At 38.2% G+C, this 13258-nt stretch overlaps 1 protein-coding gene across 1 annotated transcript in view; it reads right to left on the bottom strand.

Annotated features, from left to right (window-relative positions):
• The window catches only part of LOC115675895 (probable serine/threonine-protein kinase At1g01540), an 83230-nt gene that overhangs the window by 49029 nt on the left and 20943 nt on the right, over window positions 1-13258 (bottom strand). The gene's annotated exons all lie outside the window — the stretch shown is intronic.

Below are 13258 nucleotides of genomic sequence, written 5' to 3'. Positions count from 1 at the left end.
CATAGGGGAGGTGTGCAATTGTCTTTCGCCTCGACAGCGACTTGCACATAAAGAAACGTTCAGCATCCAGCGCATGATTTTTGGTCGATTCTTGTAACTTGCAAGTAATTTTGAAGTGTGTGTACATATTACGAAGTCATCACATGTCAATCTGTATCAATCTCTCTGGTTCATTTATCTTCAAGCTGGAGTGATTTCTTTTGGCTCGGCGTACAACCATGCACTGACACGAGAACGAAAGTTATACCCCGAAGGCAATTCCGATCGTTCGATTTGCATACAGGACGAACGGGACACATTGCCTCAGCATCGATCAGGACAAGGACATACTGATTTCTCCGCCCAATTTTCGGCCATCCATGTGCTCCACGATTGGATCAATCATAGTTTAGGCTTGTAGAATGACGCGAGACCGCATAATTACCAACATTTCAGTAAGATATTTCATTTCCTTAATGTTGGAAACAAACAAAGAACACGCATTGACTTATCAGATTTAGGACTGGTTAACTTCTAGGAACTAAAGAGTATCTCCTAAATCCAAACAATCTGATGGAGTGGTGCCTTTCGGATGATTATGCTTGCGGCAAACCATAAATCTGATAAGTCAATGCTCATTCGGTGATTCATCTTCCGGAATGTTCGTCTTGCTACTTTAAACTGAAAATATCCAATTGTTGCATATGGTGAAAATAAATTTAATGAGCGATGTTCACATCGGATATACTTGCAAATGTGGGAATCGCGGATTAAGTGATCCCGATTGGAGTTTTTCGTAAGATCTCGGAGGCAAACATGGCGTAGGTAACCAAGCTCTGATTGAGAAAAAGGACGGGGTCTGGTTTGGTCACTACAACAAAGTACATGAACTAAAATGGGTCGTTCCTAAAGTACAAGGACTAAAAAAAACGGGGTCTAGCCGGTGCCAACTTGGCATTTTCCAGCAAATTATGAATGAAAATGTAATGGAAGGATTCAAATTGACGCAGGAGAGCAGCATAAGGACTAGTATGGTAAGCCAACAGTGTGTAATGACCAAAAGTGAATTCCCCATATACAAGAGGGACCGGGACCACAATTTCCCCTAAATTGAATGATATGCCCTTAGAGCATTGTATGGGAAGGTAAAATTTTATATTTGGTCGCTGAACTTGTGCATTTTTCCAGGTCAAGTCTTTGGAATTTTAATTTATCCAAACAGGTCCCTGGCTCCCGATGTTGTTAACTACAGTTAACATGTCCTTTGGAGCTGGAAGTTTAACGTGGGAAAGCCTTTTGTCAATGTGTAGACTGCCAACTAATTGATGGGAATGAAAACTCTTGGGATGAAGACTATAATCAGACATTGAGTGATAACTAACGAGATTTCTCGAAATAAAACCTATACTCGAGCTTTCCATGTCAGGCCCTTGCATGCTCTGACAAACACATCAGCTCCAATTAATTGGATTTTGAGTTGTATGGACTTGATTAAAAAAAGAGATAATTATACAAATGGTCCATGAACTTTGACCTAATTTGAAATATCGTCCCTGAACTTTTAATTTGTTTAACATGATCAATGTGCAATATCGTCTCTGAACTTTTAATTTGTTCAATATGATCCCTAAAATTTCGGTACATGTTCGATTTAGTCTTTAGATTATATGAAAATGTTCAATACTGTCACTGAACTTGAATTAATGAAATGACAACATTGACCATTTTCATATAATTCAAGAACTAAATTGAACTGGTATCAAAATTTCAGGAACCACAATGAACAAATGAACAAATTTAAAGTTTATGGACAATATTGCACATTGGATTAAAGTTCATGAACCATTTGTGTCATTTTCCTTTAAAAATAAAAAATGCAACTTCATGAACATGATTAAGATCAATTAAAACTTTAAGAGCTTGATTGGAAAAAAAAAAGGGACCACATAATCAAGGGGAAAAATTATTCAAAAAGTCCTAAACTTACTGCATCTTTGCTAATTCAATCATAAACCTTTTAATTGCGCGAATACAATCATTAACCTTTTCACGTTTGCCAATTAAGTACAACCAACCAATTCTGGCCGAATATTACTGACATAGACGTTGGTGTCCCATATGATACGGCCAGCGTTGACATAGATAATTTTTAATAATATTTTTCAAATAATTTTATTAATTTTTTTCCTTTTTTTGTTTTTTTCTCTTTTACTTCCTTACTTTCTTCTTTTTGTCCTTTTCTCTTCTTTTCCCTTTTTCCTTTTTTCCCACCACCAGCTCAGGTGAGGGCCGCCCTCACCGGCATCGGGCGAGGGACACTCAGACCAGGGATAGCAAAGGCCGCCCTCGTCAAATCGGGTAAGGGCAGCCCTCGGCCCTCACTTGAGGCTGGCGACCTCTGTCGGCCATCACCTTGTCGATGGACGACAAAGGGAAAAAGGAAAAAAGAAAAAAAAGTAAAGAAGGTAAAGAGAAGAAAAGAAAAAAATTAATAAAAATTATCAATGTCGGATATGTCACGTAGGACAGTCGGTGTCCACGTCAGGGATTTCTGACTAAAAGAGGTCTGATGGACTCACTTGACAAAACGTAAAAAGAGTTATGACTCAATTGGCATAATTAAAAAGTTTGGGACTAAATAGGCAAACGTGCAATAGATTTAGGACACTTTTGATAATTTTCCCTATTCAAGGACCTAAGTTAGAACGTTACCTTATGGAATTACAAAGAAGTAAAATTCTTTTGGTCCATTTTTTGTCGCGCTGCATTCTCACCTCTCGAGCAGAATTTCCGCAATGTTTTGTAACTAAAGATGGGTTGTTGACGAAGGAAGACAAAGGCTGGCGGGCGTCTTGAGCAAAATACCTGTTCCTTCCTTACTCCATAGCCATCCGTAATCAAAAGGTCGGAAGTCCTAAAGCAAATTTCACCGACGACAACGAAGAACATCAACCCGAAAAATCAAGCGGGCAAAGGACATTCACATCAAGCTTGGTACAGCATCTTAAGGTGGGGGAGAGCCCTTCAATTTGGGAAACTGTTCTTGCGTCCTTTTACATGCGAAGCTCTCGCTTCGATCCAAACGCATGTGTCCTGTCCGGCGTCTTTTTTGATAAATTCTTGTTGGCATCACGAGACAAGACACCAAAGGTTGGAAAAAAGAAGGAACGCTTTTAAGTACTATTATTAATAAGTCGTGAGGACGATTACTTCTACTCCAAGAGTTGCAATAATAAGGAGAAACCCGTTTCTCTTTTTCTTTTTGCACTGGAAGCTGACAAACAATCTCAATAGCGACCCCTTACCAAACTATCTTCAGCAGCCGCTGCAAGAAAAATGAATCTTGTTGAAATGATCAGCTATTCTGAATAAAAAATGGCTTTCCCCATCTCAACTCCTTCTGTTCCCTGTGAAACTATAATGCAGACGTCCCGAATTAAAATGTTCTTCAATGGTCTGGGCATACGTCTGTGGCTTTCAAGCCTTAGGAACCATCAAACCGAATCATGGTAATGATCGAGACTTCAAAGAAGAAGACAGAGGATGAAAAACAGAATTCGAACTACGAATATTCGAAAAAGGCCAAACTTTTTCGAATGACATGGGTTTTGATCTGATAAGACGACGATGGCCGCAGAAAGACTTGTTCACAATGTTGCCGATACGGGATCATTGATCTTGCCCTTTTCCTTCTTCTCGCTAATCGAAACCATGAGTGATGGTTACATACACGTTATGCAATTTTTGGGGCACATGGAGGTTAACGGTGGGTGGATACATCGGTCTGTTCTTGTCCTGATCAGTTCTGAGGCAGTCTGTGTTCCGTTCATTCTGGACATGACCGAATAATTTGTAGAGAGGAGACACAGATTTTTCAAAATTTCAGATATGTGAGCCCACTTTTGACACGTGTCGCTCTTTAATTCAACTATTCCTTTGTAGTGACATGTATCCCATCATAAATCCCCACGTCGTTACGTGATGGGACTGCAACAACCATTGTCGCCAACTAGGGACGCGTTTCCATGGTCTCTCTTCCGACACACCAATAGTAGCAATGATCTTCATCGAGCCATCGCTTCGGTATTCCTTCTTTGGTATATATATCAAGACATGCATAGACAATGGGGGCCTCGTCAATTAGAGGTATCGAAAAGTAGGCCCACGCAAACCCTAAGGTTAGGCCTAATTTTTTGCACAATCCCACCCAAAAGAATAACTTTATGTCTATCATTAACAACCAAGATCAGCCGAAATTTATAACTAGATAGTCTTGTTCAAGCTCGCTTGAAAATGCCCATTGGGCCAATGTGGCTTGAGTGGGCCTGGGAGGGCCTGCGGGCCACCAAGCCATCATACTTTGAATGTACCTTAACCTAGATAAACTGGGGAGATCATCGAAAGAAAATCCAAATTCAAGCCAATTAACATATTTAATTGGATTAATCTTTCTTGAAAAACCTAAACCAATAAGTCATATGCCAATTATAATACATTATCTGCTACACACCATATTAATTCTTAGATTCGTCGTACACCCCTCACTCTTATATGAACCATGAAGCTGCTAAAGAAAATTGATGTAGATTGACCCGTGATGATTGCAATATGCACCCATCGAGGATCAACCAAAAATCATGGGCTAGATGAATAGCGATTCTATATGTGTAGGTCACTCTCAATGAAGAGATAATTGCCTAATTAAACTCCCCTTTGTTTGTTAGCTTATGGGCGTTCCATTATATCCTATCCAGGAATCCCAAAGGGTGTCCCCACTTGAATTTTTATGCATATAATTGTGCGGCAGGAGCAAACATCTACCAATCTCTCAATTGAAGGAGGAGGCGCGGAGGGAAAACAAGTTAAGAGTATCACTCAATTGCCAATCAAAAGAAAACAAAAATGTGATTATCACCCAACATCAATGTGACGTTAATAACATTTCTCCAATCCTTTTTCCCCTTTTCGCCCTTTTCCTTTCCATTGGTTTTGGAATACGTCCATAGGTTGGGAACAGATCATTGAGATCAGGGTCCGCCATAAGACACTAAACACATGAACATACCTATTAACAAATTGTGGAGGAGTATGTTGAGGTTCTCTTGAGCCTCCTATACATCTCTTTTCCTTATATAAAGGCACAAAGCTTTGTAAAACTAGCTCACTTCAATCGCTGATCATCCCGACCAAAAAAAAAAAAGTCGCTGATCATGGATGATCGCGTTCATTCATATGCGATGAGGCTACTAATTCTGAGCGGGAAAAGTACAAAAAGGTCCAAAACCTATTTTATTGGTACCAATTCAATCCTAAACTTTTCTATTTGACCAATTTAGTCCTAAACATTTTCACATCGGTACCAATTTAGTTCATCCGACTAATTTAGGCCTGAAATTGTGATGTGGACGTCGGCCGTCTTACGTGGCATAGCTGGCGCTGACGTGGACAAAGTTTACAATTTGTTAATATTTTTTCCGAATTATTTTTTTTTCTTAATTTTTTTTCTTTTTTTTAACATTTTGGGCCAGTGAGGGTATGGAGGCCCTTGCCCAAACCTCGCTTATGGCGGCACAGTGGACAAAGTTGGATGGACGATGGTGGCAAGTATGATGTCAAAAGTCCCATTGTTGCCACAAGCCTAAGCTCGAAAGCATTGACGTCCAAAGCTTTATTTGTTAACGAGTTTTCAAAAGTACTTGTTAAATAAATAATTAAGGAAACTTTAAAATGTCCAATGTATTGTCTTTTCTAGTACTATGTCATAAATATTTATAAAACTGAACCGTACCAAATCAAATATGTTTAGCATTACCCATCATAATTTTGTAATAAGCTTAACTTGGTTTGGCTACGGGGGAAGCTTGTACTAGGATATCAGAATCATACCACATACCTTACCTGCTAAATAATAAATAAATAAATAAAAGCTAGCTTTTGCAATTTGTAAGTCAGTGACAGGTGTAGATTCAAGTCTCATGTCCATTGTGACACTTCAATTTGTGATTTCGATAACCATGAGCATGGTCTTTGCCTGAAGGACATATGATACTCCCAACTAATCAAAAACCAGTGATTCCTGTTTGCAGTGATACATTTGGATGATCTTCAATATTTCTTAGGTATTGATTCTGCCCTTGATTCCTCGAGTTTATTTCTTAGATGCGGGGCCTGTTTATTTATGCTTTTTACAAAGCAATGTCATATCTTTCTTTCCATCAAACTTAAAATATTATCTAAATTTAAAAAAAATAAAAAAATTATATGTGAAGATACTTGTTGACATTTATATTGTGTAAAAATTTATAGGTACTTCGGCTTGAGAAAATATTAAAGTTTGTCCATCGGTCGCAAGACTTAATTCAACAAGAAGCGCATTTAACATGAAAAGTTAAATTGATTCCTAATCTCTGGGAAAAGAAACCTAAGCTATTTAAATTAATGAGGCACACCTAACGACTTAGCATGAATTGTAACTCATACTTTTCAAGGCTTGACCATGCAGTTAAGCCCAAGTCGCTTTAAAGATAAATAGAAGGGAAACTTTAATTTTTTTGTCCTTGTAGTATTGGAGGAATTCACTTTTGGTCCTTATACTTTGATTGGTTACAATTTAAATACTTGTGCCATTCTCCGACAATAATTTAAGTCCTTCCGTTAATTATCCAATCAAAATTTGCTAGAAATTGCTGACTCAACACCTATTAAAGACTTCGACCAAAAAAAAAACACCGATTACAGACACGTGACTTAAATTACACATTTATCTCTGTTCCTTTTGTACTACTCAAATTTAGTCTATGTACTTTATTTTTATAGAAATTTTAGTCCTTGCAACACTAATTGATGAGATTTTAAGTGTAATTATTCACATCTCTATTCCAAGTAAGACTTAAATTACACAGCTATTACGTAATATATGAAGTGTTTGTGTATAAATCTACATAACTAATATCAATACCTTACCTAGTAATGATTAAATGAATTTTTTCTTAAAGAGTGACACCTCGTTATCAATAGCCTCCCCATCAGATAAACACGTCCTTACAATCAATGGGATGCTAACTTGTTGGTTTTACTATTATACAGGGAATTCTGATATTTTATTATACTATTTTGACCATTATAATGAGTTAAAACTGTGGTTAGAAGATTTAAAAGCCATTCATTTTTTTATAGCTATTCCTAAATATGTCTATATGGATTAGAATTGAAAATGAAGATGCCATTGTTGCATACAGTGAAAATAATCTTAATGGTCTGTAATCAAATTGGATGTACTTGCAAACATAGGAATCACCAAATAAGTTGATCTTGATTTGACACTTTCATTAGATTTAAAAAACAGAATTTCTGTAACGTCTTTTAACTAAAGATGGTTCCTATCGATGTAGGGGTCGGAACGTGGAACACAACCCGTTCCCACCTTATTCATAGCCATCCCTAATCAAGCTCGAAAGCCCTAAAACAAATTTCACTGACAGCAAGAAAGAACATCAACGCCAAAAATCAATCCGCCAAGGATATTCACATCATGGTTGGTACATCATCCTAAGGTGGTGTGAACCCATAAACTTGGGAAAGTGGTCATGCCTCGTTTTACTTGTGAAGCTCTCACTTCGATCCAAATGCATGTCCTGTCCGACATCCTTTTGATGATTTCTTATTGGAATCACGAGACAAGAAAACAACAACAAAGGTGGAAAAAAAAGAACGCTTTTAAGGAGTATTATTAAAGTGTGAGGATGATTACTTCGAGTTGCAATAATAAAGGAGAAACCACTTTCTGTTTTCTCTTCTCCAGATGCTGACATATTTCTCAATAGCGACTCCTTAACAAACTATCTTCAACAGCTACAGCAAGATAAATGAATAAGTTTATTTTAACTTATTGTTGAAATGGTCAGCTATTCTGAACAAAAAAATATTGTTCTCGTCCCGACTCCTTTGGTTCCCCGTGAATCTATAACGCAGACGTCCTGAATTATATATTCTTCAATGTTCTTGGCATATGTCTGACGATTTCAAGCCTGGGAACCACCGAATTAATCATAGTAAGAATCAGAGCTTCTAAGAAGAAGAAAGAGGAAGAACAACACAAACCGAAGTTTGAATATTCAAGAATGATATGGTTTATGATCTGATAGGATGACGGTGGCCACAGAAAAGACTCTTTTATGATGTTGCCCTCATGGGGCAATTGATCTTGTGCCTCTGTCTTCTTCTTCTTACGAGTCAATTCTTCGGTTTGGGACTCCATCTAATATGCCTCGCCTGTGCACTTGAATAGTCTTTCTCTTACCTATGAGACTCCAATGTTAGGCATGTTCCCTTTTAATTTAGCTATTCCTTTGCATCAATAAATATCTCAACTTGAATTCCCAACTTGTTTCGTGGTGGAACCGCAACAACCATCGTCACCATCCATGGATACGTTTCCATGGTATATGTTCCAGCACACCAACCATGGTGGTGATATTCATAGGGCAATCACGTCGATATTCTTTTTTTGAGATATCATTTAGACACAGATTAACAAGTGGGGGCCTCATCAATTAGGGGTGATCAATTAATGAGTCCAACCTTTAGGTCAGGTCTAATTTATTGCACAGTCCCACCCATAATAATGATTTTATGTCTAAAATTCTCAAGTCAGGTCGCCATGGAATCAACCAGGATGGGCCGAACTTTGTTACTAGATAGTCTTATTCATGCTCGCCCAAAAATGTCTTTTAGACCAAAGTGGCCCTAGGGGTATTGGGCAGGCCTGTGGGCCACCAGGCCACGATCAATTCTACCATTAATCGACCATCAACTTCCAATTGCTTGGAAACAAGGGGAAAAGGATGACACCTCAACCTGGATAATCTAGGGAAAATTACTCAACAAATTTTAAACTTATTGTACGAATATCAATTCATACATAAACTTTTCAATTTTGCCAATTTAGTCCTAACATTTTGTGTGAATTTAATGTAGTTCTTCCGATCAATTTTAGCCGAAAATCACTGACATAGCAATCCAGTCAACACCGACTGTCCTACATGGTACACCGTTACATCAGTGATTTCCGGTAAAAATTCGCCAGAATGACTATATTAGAATTTCGTGCAAATGTGTGGGATTCAATTGGCGTATAATAGATTTAAGTCTGATTGGATAATTTCCAAAGGCAATCTAGGAAGATCATCAAGAGAACGTCCAAATTCAAGCCAATTAACATATTTAGTTGAATCAACCATCGTTCAAAAGTTTAAACAAGTAAGTTGTAGATCAATTAAGTTATATTAACCTAAGTGAGAGTTTGTCTTACAACCCCTCACATCTTCACCTTAAAGATAAACCATGAAGTTGCTAAAGAAACTTGATAAAGATTGACATGTGATGATGTTGCAATATGCACCCTTCAATATCAACCCAAAATCATGATATTCTATAAGTGCATGTCACTCTCAATGAAGAGAAAATTGCACGAACTCCTCTTATTGGCGTTCCATAATTCCAATTCAGGAATCCAAAAGGGTATCCCTACTTGGATTCTTATTCATATAATTGTGTGGTAGGAACAAAACATATATCAATCTCTCAATTGAAGGGAAATGAAAGGAATATAAGGTTGTACGGACGGAAAACAAGTTGAGTATCACTCAATTGCCAATCCAAAGAAAAAAAAAGAAGGTTGACTATCACCAGACATTAATGGGACTTTAAGAAAAACACATACATTTTTCCAATCCTTTCTTTCGCCCTTTGATTTGTCATGGAATATGTCCATAGGTTGAGAACAGATAGTTGAGATCAGGTTCAACCATAAGACACTCCTCATACATCTCTATTCCCTATATAAAGGCACAAATCTTTTGCTGTGCCTCAACATTGGGGCAATCCGACAATTATATTATCCACATGAGACTTATTCTCCATGCCCAAAACCTTCTCTGACCACCATAGCTAGTACTTGCCCACTGTTTCATCACTATTGCGAAGTCCTAATCCTAAATTTAGAGGCAGACATAGTGCCACACCCACTTCTTCTAAGCTCATCAACAATTACACTCATGTCATGCATGGTTTCAGGGCTAGTCTCTCTCTTAGCGAGTTCGAAACCCTCAAGAACTCTCCAGGCTACATCTCTCTCCTAGAGGACATGGTTGTACCCTCCTCAAAGGAAAAATGATGAACGCTTAAGTTGTTGATCTTAGAAGTAATTAGTTTAAGTGATGATCTTTTAGGTTCAAAACTAGAGAAACATTGAATGGAAACTAGATAAGTTCTTATCTTTGATAATTTGAGGAGTTGAAGTCATTCAATTAGGTGTTGATCATTTAAATGATAATATTCACATTAAGATTTGTGAATTGGGACAATCTCTTATTTTGGTGATTTGGAAGATAATAATTATTCAAGTCTAAGAGATGATCTTTCAAATAGTGATATTTGAAATGTGGATTAAAAATAAGTTCTTGTTTTGGTGGTGTCAAATTCCATAGAGGCAAATATAGTAAATTAGCTTAGGGAGACAGTAAGATTGAAATTGGAGAAGTGGATCTTTTCTAAGTACCATAATTGGAAGTATCTTAGTCATTGATTTAATACTCTGATTTCATAAATCTTGTTATGGATGTGCTGAAAAGTAATCATTTGGTGGTTCTAGAAAGGATCAATTTGAATACTTATGAGCCTTATTCGAGGAATTAGTAAGGTCATGAAAAGTATTTGAAGGTTTTTGCATACCAAGTAAGAATTAATCTACATAAATCTCCAAGTGAATAAAGAAATATTCTTAGACTATGTCTTAACTGAGATGATAGTAATTTCTGATAAATTAGTCAATGGTTAGTGAAAATTCAAGTTGTGGTGAATATGGATGATGCAATACATTGGGTCCGAGGGATATATTGCACATTAGAGTGTTGGTGAATGGTAGTAGATTCTTGATACTAGAGAAATTTTTGTAAAGATATGACGTTTTGGAGATCTTAGAAACTATTTAAGAATTGATGATCCTTCGAATTTGGAAGAAAGGAAGAGGAAAAAGATTGTTAGAATACTACAATAATATGATCTTTTAGGCGTGGTAGATCTTAAATGATAATTTTGATGATTATACTTGGAGATAGCAATAGCTGACTCGAAGTTAGATATTGTGCAATGGAAAGAAAGTAGTTCAAAATGCTAATGATGAAAATTCATTTGAGGCTGCAAAAATATTATCTTTGAAGAGAAATATATTACAGTGAAACTGTAGGAAATACTTTGGAAAAGAAAAAAGGTCAAACTTTCAAGTGTTAGATGATGGTATTTTAAGATTACATTGATACTTTCATGTATATGGTAAGGTCGATTGGAGAGAGTTGATGAAAGTTTATTGCATTCACTATAGTATCTTGTTGAGGAAATATGGACAAGATCCTCCATAGGTACTGGATTTCGAGATAAGTGAGGTAGAGGAGAGAGTAACTTCTGTGGAGAAGTCAACATAAATTTTGGATCGAAGGGAACAAGTCCTAAGGAAAAATCTTATTCATCATCTTGAGACAATATCACGATTAGAAAGAAGCGACGTGGAGAAAGCGAAGATATTATAAGGCACAAGTATCCAAGGCTATTTGAAGGATGTAATAATTCTAAATTTCGAGGACGAAATTTCTTAACGAGGAAAGAGTTGTGATGTCCCGATTTTTCATAATTATATTTATGTAGCATTAGGAATTTTTGGTATCCAATAATAATGTTTAGGTTATAGAGCTAAATATTATTTAGCTCCTAATTCAGTTGACACGTAAAAATCTTAGTGGACCGTTAAGTACAGAGAACGCGGAGGATGATTTTCAAGGTCCTTGCCATAGTTCGAGGTATGCCCTACCCCAGAATCAGAATTTAGGCCTAGAAATTGGGCCGAGTGAGTTGTATCGATTTTAACAGGCAAATCTTTCATGGAAGAGATGTAGGATAGTTCTTAAGGGTCTCGAGCTCACTAGGATTGAGGCGTCACGGGTCGGTCGATTCACGACAATCCCATACCCGTGCAGCCTTAGGATCTCTCCCAAGTCAGCCTTGTACACATACACTCAATTCACAAGAATAGAGAGAAAGTGGCGTAGTTGTATTTCTTGCAAAATGAGCATATACAAATGAAGGGGGAGAGTCCCCTATATATATAAGTGAGGGTCTAATATAATCCGTTGATTCCCTCATGATCCAACGGTGGTGTTTGAACCGATATAATCATTACATAGCTACACCAGAAGTTCCAAAGGCCCTAGGGGCGTGGAGAAGCTCAAGGAACGCCTGCCAAGGGAAGCTGCAGGATCGTGTGTCAGAAGCAATTAAAGGGTCGCGGACGATGCTCGCACTTAGTCATGGATGGGGCACGTCTCATGCACGAATGGGCCACGTTCCATGCACGTAAAAAGCCACATCTCGGCCACGTTCCATGCACGAAGGGTCCCCTATATATATAAGTGCGGGTCTAATCTGATCCGTTAATCCCCTCATGATCCAACGATGGTGTTTGAATCGATACAATCATTATATAGCTACACCAGAAGTTCGAGAGGCCCTAGGGGCATGAGAAAGCTCAAGGGACGCTTGCCAAGGGAAGATGCAGGGTCGTGTGCCAAAGGCAACTAAAGGGTCGCGGACGGTGTTCGCACCTAGTCACGGATGGGCCACGTCCCATGCACGAATGGGCCACGTCCCATGCACGTAAAGGGCCACATCTCGTTCACGGACGGACTCGGAGCCCTTCGCTCCCTTGGGCCGTGTCACTAGCACTGAAACCCTGGACGACATGAGTGTAACTATAGATGAGCTCAGAAGACGTGAGTGTGGCACTAACTCTGGCTCTAACTTCAGGATTAGGATTTCGTACTAACGACAAAACAATGGCCAAGTACCAGCTATGGTGGTCAGAGAAGACTTTGGGCATGAAGGATAAGTCTATGTGGACAATATAATTGTCGGATTGCTCCAAAGTCGTGACAAAGCAAAAGATGATCAGGATTAGGACCCCTGACACGAGGGAATGAACAAAAACAGCCATGACAATCAATTGAAGGGAGATGATTTTCGAACACAGCAGAAGCTTGTGCCTTTAGAGAGGGAACGAGAAGTATGGGAGGGTTAGGGGAGAACCTCAACACATCTCTCGACCTGTCAATCGGTATCTTCATAAGTTTAACTCATAGTGGAGTGGACTCTGTTCTCAAATGATCTGTTCCCGTCTCCTATGGACTCATTCCAACAGGGAAAAGAGAAAGGCTAAAGGCAAAGAAAGGAA

The sequence above is a fragment of the Syzygium oleosum genome, unplaced genomic scaffold (assembly GCF_021117445.2).
Source record: "Syzygium oleosum isolate NSW1041296 unplaced genomic scaffold, Sole_v2.1 Sole_v2.22, whole genome shotgun sequence".
NCBI classification, from domain to species: domain Eukaryota; kingdom Viridiplantae; phylum Streptophyta; class Magnoliopsida; order Myrtales; family Myrtaceae; genus Syzygium; species Syzygium oleosum.
The sequence above is the reverse complement of the archived record's forward strand: the minus strand, read 5'-3'. Positions and strand labels throughout refer to the sequence as shown.